The sequence below is a fragment of the Patiria miniata genome, unplaced genomic scaffold (genome assembly GCF_015706575.1).
Source record: "Patiria miniata isolate m_02_andy unplaced genomic scaffold, ASM1570657v1 HiC_scaffold_20, whole genome shotgun sequence".
Classification (NCBI taxonomy): domain Eukaryota; kingdom Metazoa; phylum Echinodermata; class Asteroidea; order Valvatida; family Asterinidae; genus Patiria; species Patiria miniata.
In genome coordinates, this window is record NW_024037059.1 from 28,962,725 (window position 1) to 28,968,724 (window position 6,000).

Genomic DNA, 6,000 nt, shown 5'->3' on the forward strand with positions numbered 1-6,000 from the left:
TCATACTCTGAGAAAAACAAATTCATTTAGATATTATCACATCATATTTGCACAAAAACGATATTTCTCATGTTCCTCTAAAAAGATGGATGATCACAAACAAACTAACTGAAGCTAAATGAGGATAACACTGATTTTTTCATTGCCGCATATTCTCATCATCAGAAATGCTTAACCGACATAACTCTACAGATAGGTAACACAACAATCAAAGCATCTCAGACAGTCCGAAACTTGGGTGCTGTTTTCGACAGTTCCATGACAATGAGAAAACACGTAGCAAACATATCGTCACCGACACCACGAAGTAACACTCCACGTGTTAAACCATATTTTTTTCAATTTTCAGTTTTTTACATTTTAAACATTATCCATCAAGGCCTACCATTGCACGAAGTTTCAAAGCTTCAAGAGCTTTACTTTAATAATTACGCTAATAATCCATGGCAACTTTTGCGCAAAAGTGACAATTTTCGTTTTCACGAAGTAACACTCAAGTTCCATTTACCATTGCAATGCATGGCGCGCACTCTGCTCAAATGCGAGCAAAAACGTTTTCATGAAGAAACACTCTCCTTGTTTGAGCGCGCGCGCGCTGACCTGAAGGAGCACTCACCTAGTGTTGTAATACATTGAAGCGTACTACTTCGTGAAATCAAAAATTAATAGTTTTGCAGCTTTTTCGGTTTCACGAACTAACACTCACCTTATTTCTTGTTGATTTAATATACAAATGGGTGAAAAACAGCAGATTTAATAAATTCAATACATCAAGTGTCCACAACGAGAAACCCAACTGAAAACACTCTGCAGTTTCGATGCAAAGTGTTGTTTTAGAATGCGCTCAACTTTAGATGGCGTTTTCTGCGATTGCTAGTTTTTACTGGTATGTACATGAGTGTTACTTTGTGGTGTCACTGGTGTCTATCAATTACCACAACAGGTATATATCCAAGATTCATAAATACATAGACACAAACACATGCCACGCCGCTGTCCAAGCACTTGCACTTTCCAGACTTGATTATTGCAACTCTCTCCTCAATGGCTTTACAAAATATGATGCTGATCGACTCCAACAAAATGCCGCTTATATCACAATGTCACAAGTTCACGACCCAATACTGCCTCTCCACTCCTTCAACAATTACATTTTCAATTTTCATGCACAAAGAATTTCATAACATAATAGGATAAAATCACTCAACCTTAATGCACCCAGCCAATATTGGCCTCCACTCCAGTGACAACAGAGTTCAACATGTACATTCAAAAGGGCAGGGAACTGGGCCATTTCAATGTCTGGTTCCCGATGCTGGAATACCTTATCACACAGCATCAGTTCTCTTGACAACTTTAAGGGTAGATTAAAAACTGATCTGTTCTCTCCATGAATTCTGGGGTGCGTTTTGGCGGTCATAACCAAGAATTGGTTCGGTGGTTTCTCTTTGGTTAATTGTTTTGGGGATTTGAGTACTACATGATCATGTGTAATTCTAACCCAATCAAAATTGCCGAAGAAATTCACAGACAAGAAACCACCGAACCAATTCTTGGTTATGACCGCCAAAACGCACCCCTGTAAACTTATTCTTCTGAAGTCATCCAAAGTCGCGCATTGTATCTTGTAAAAACGTGCTCTATAAATCGTGTTATTATTATTATTATTATTTCTATCACAAATGATACCATTTGGGAGACACTTTAGCGTCAAAGTTATACCTTTGGGAGACATGTGGAATTAGGAAGACATTTCAATGTCTCCTTGATGCCTCAGCTCCTATTAAGAGGCAACATGTTATCGTCGCAAAATAGGCTAGATCGATTGCTCGTGGTCCAATTAGTAAAAATAACAAAATTTATGGGGGCAGCATATTAAATTGGGGTTCGGGTCAGGAAATTCAGAAAAAAGTCTAATGGTCTAAGTTTTTAGTTATGGATTTGAACCTGCGACCTCTGGATTACCGTTCCAGTGCTCTACCAACTGAGCTATCCAGCCCCATGTTGGCCGTTGTCCATTTTTTTTTTGCATTCTCTAACCAATTTAATCATGATATCAAAAGGATCCAACTTTATATCATGTCAATTTTTATATTACATTAAAATTAACAGCTTGCCAGAAAAAATAATTTCACAGGGAATTTTAGTCCATTACTATCTTTAAACCTGGTATGCTTTTCAACAATAATAGCATCAGTTACTTTTTCGATAGCTGCAAATGATGGACTGTAAGTGTTGTCTTGGTTATTTCTTTCAAGGCTGTGTTTTGGGGTCTTGGAACTTGTTCGTTTTTTTATTAACCCCTTAAGGACGGGGTGTAATGGGGACATTCCTCCACACATAGATCAAGTGGTCCGCATGACTGCACAGCCTTTGTGTGGTAGCGGGACTGCACAAAAGCAGCAGCTGTGGAACTACCCACTAGATGTGTGCCACGGCATACCACAGCTGGCAACTGCATTCCAATGAGGATTAGCGGCCGCGGCCATGACCGCTTCCGGTACACATGGGGTTAAACTGTATTTATCGCTGATGAATTTACGAAAAATTCAAACAGAGCAGGGCAGTTTTAGGTGGTGATATAAACATGACCTTAATAGACTGAAGGGTATACTCCAAGCTAAATAAATACAGGCATGGTTTAGCTATCTTGTCGACATGTCATGGTACAAGACGGTACAAATAACTTAATCTGTGAACCCTGTCGATCTGGTCTGCTTTTATCAGATCTTCTTTGGCATTACAAAGTCTGATTGTTAATTACTAAGCAGGTAGGCAATATTGAGTAAATACCTTTTAAGCAAAGCGTCAACTTCGGTTTAAAGTTCAAATAAATTGTTGACTGTGCGGGACTGTGTATAACCCTCAGCACAGAGTGCTCCTCTGAAAATCATCATGGTATTACATGTGGTAACGTAGAATACTTCCAAAAAACGAGAACAGTTTGCAACTTGCTCATTTCAAAAGTTGGTGGGAAAAGTTTGCGTTAAGTTTGTTGAATATTAATTGATTTGTTTAGTAAGAGAGGAAGAAAATTTATAAGGGAATAACTATTTTCAAAATGAAGTCAGTCAATCTTTTCAACCCCACTTCTTACGACCAATGGAAAGGATATTTTTTTTTACGATGAAAAGATACTTTATTCTGAACACTTCTTTTCCAGTTGGAAAAAAACCACTGTTTTGATTACGCACATATCAAAATACATACCCACATAGTTAAAGTTTTGAAATTCATCATTTGAAACAATAGTTTGGATCCATTTTTTCCTCACTGCAAAAGTCATAATTTTGATATTTTTGATTAGCGATTTAAGTTTTTTAAAATACTTTTTGCGTCCAAAACATGGAGAGTACACCTTTTAAACACTCTGGCCGGTTTTAAACACTCTGTTTAAGACCGGTTGGAGTCTGGATGCTGATATTCAGTGATGGTAATTATCAGCACTCCAGACTCCAACCAGTCTTAAACAGAGTGTTTAATACCAACCAAGCGCATAGTTATTCCCATTCATAAAAACCTTTTCGGTAAAAAACAAAATCGAAATTTTTCGGTACAAAAGTCAAAACAAGTCAAAACTTTAAAATTTCCCACAATTTTGTTCAACAATTTCACTTCAAGTTTTTCAAAACACCCTTCTAGCTATATAAAGGAATGTCCAGCTCGTGAGTTAGGAAGTAAATAACTACCTTACGGAGACTGGCGCGCGCGTCGCACGTACTGCACGATGACGCCCAAATGGCAGCTGTGGTGAGTGTGTTTTAAGCCTGCTGTACCTGGGGGTGCGGCACTTTGGTATTAGGAGACCAGCAGTGGTGGTAATTCTCAGATTCCTACTGCAAACACTGACCCTGGCAGGTGGGAGCATGACCCTGAATCTACTGGACCCTAGTTATTTGTCGACCAACTTAATGTTGGCAGATCTACTTTGCAGAGTGCAAAAGTGTAAGAATCATACCTATGACCTATAATGATTCAAACAGCACGCTATCACTTAAAAGAGCTGTGCCACACTGGGCTAGTGCACTCCAAAATGGGACGAATATAACATGTGTACACAGCAATTAGGTCAAAATGTGACACTTCAGTGTTTAAGACCAGCCAGCCAGTCCTTATCAACCGTTTAAGACCAGCCATGTGACAGGCTCTCGACCAATAGGAATGGGTAAACTGTCTTAGGTATTTATGGATGTGCAATAATACTCGAAGTAATATTAATGTTATTTGAATACCATAATTGCATATTTACACAACATTTGTATTGTGTAAAGCCATGGATAAAAAGAGGTATACAAAATGTAATATTAGGTTTTCCCCTTCACCGAGGTGTAAACGCTGTATATATTCAGTGTGTAACGTCGGTGAAGGGCAAAACCCAATTTTAAATTTACATCACCCCGACGCACATTCCATCTTATGAATAGGTATACACAAACTCCACCGAAAGTCTGTTATAGTTCCAACTATATTCATGTAAATTTCTATGAGATCATATTCACAATTGTGATGATTTTCCTACAGTAAGGTATACACCTACCTCAGCTGATCTAGTGCTGTTTTCCAAAGTGACGATTACTTCCCCTATGTCAATGCCTATATAATGCAGTTCAAGTTTGTATTGTGAAAAGGGCGTTGAAATGCATGTAAATAGACACTGGGACAAGGTGGAAAGATATCGCCACGGTCAAAGTGTACCGCACTGCCGGCCAGGGACAACACTTCATGATATTGTTTGGTTTATCTGAAATATCTAGTAAATCAACAAAGTTCTTGGTATAAACCTACACCCTGTTAAAAACTCTCAAGTAACACTTAATGATCAAGTGTAGTTATAATCTGTGCCTATATGAAGTTGCACACACTTGAAAGGTGGATGCATGGAATTTAGACCTTTAATGCCAAGTCATAACGTTAGGTGAATTTTCTGGTTGGAAAAGTGAGGTGAAACTTCTGGTTGGATACTTATATAAAACTTCTGTGTGGAAAGTCAGGTAAAATTCTGGTCGGAAAGTTAGGTAAAACGTCTGGTTGGAAAGTTAGGTAAAACAAAACTTTTGGGTTGGAAAGTTAGGTAAAATTTCCGGTTGGAAAGTTAGGTAAAACTTCTGGTTGGAAAATTAGGTAAAACTTCTGGTTGGAAAGTTGGGTAAAACTTCTGGTAGGGAAGTTAGGTAAGACTTCTGGTTGGAAAGTTAGGTAACATTTCCGATTTGAAATTTAGGTAAAAGTTCTAATTGGAAAGTTAAAATAGCCTTCCAGTTAGAAAGTAAGGTAAAAATTCTAGTAAGAAAATAGAGCAAAACGTCTGGTCAGAGAGTTAGGTTAAACTAGTCAGAAAGACAGGTAAAACGTCTAGTCAGAATGTTAGGTAAAACGTCTAGTCAGAAAGTCAGGTTTAACGTCTCGTCAAAAGTTAGGTAAAACTGCTGGTCAGAAACGTTAGGTAAAACTTCTGGTCAGAGAGTTAGGGTAAGCTTCTGTTCAAAAAGTTAGGTAAAATTTCTGGTCAAAAAGTTGGGTAAATCTTCTAGTAAAAAAGATAAGTTAAACTCTAAATCATGAAGTTAGGTAACACTTCTAGTTAGAAAGTCCATGTCCGAATTACTTGGATATGGCTAACAATTACGTTTGCGGCTATGGAAGCGGCTGAAGACACTTCCCATAGACATGCGTGTGTCTACTAGCCATAGCCATACTTTGAACGTAGCCATTGTTTTTGGACATAAAAAGCAAACACTGTACTACAACAAAAGAGGTGTTTTAATTGGAACACATATAATTTATTACACACAATCACATCCTGTTTTTGATAAATAAACTTAGTCAAAATAAAATCAATATCTCTCTCTTTGAATCCAGTCAGGACAAGAAAACTGAACTTGGAATATTTTTTTAATACTGATAGGTGAACGCTTCAATGGATTTATATAAAAATTTGAAATCAAGTCATAGACACTCATGCATTATAAAAAAATTTAACGTGATTTACATTAGGCCCCC

The 6,000-nt window shown here is 37.7% G+C and overlaps 1 protein-coding gene across 1 annotated transcript in view; it reads right to left on the reverse strand.

Moving 5' to 3' along the window:
* The window catches only part of LOC119728514 (venom phosphodiesterase 2-like), a 29,590-nt gene extending 24,917 nt beyond the window's left edge, over positions 1-4,673 (reverse strand). Inside the window, exon 1 of the mRNA XM_038200785.1 lies at positions 4,538-4,673. The gene's annotated coding sequence lies outside the window, so the exon portion shown is untranslated. The remainder of the gene's footprint in view (positions 1-4,537) is intronic.
* Positions 4,674-6,000: the final 1,327 nt, after the last annotated feature.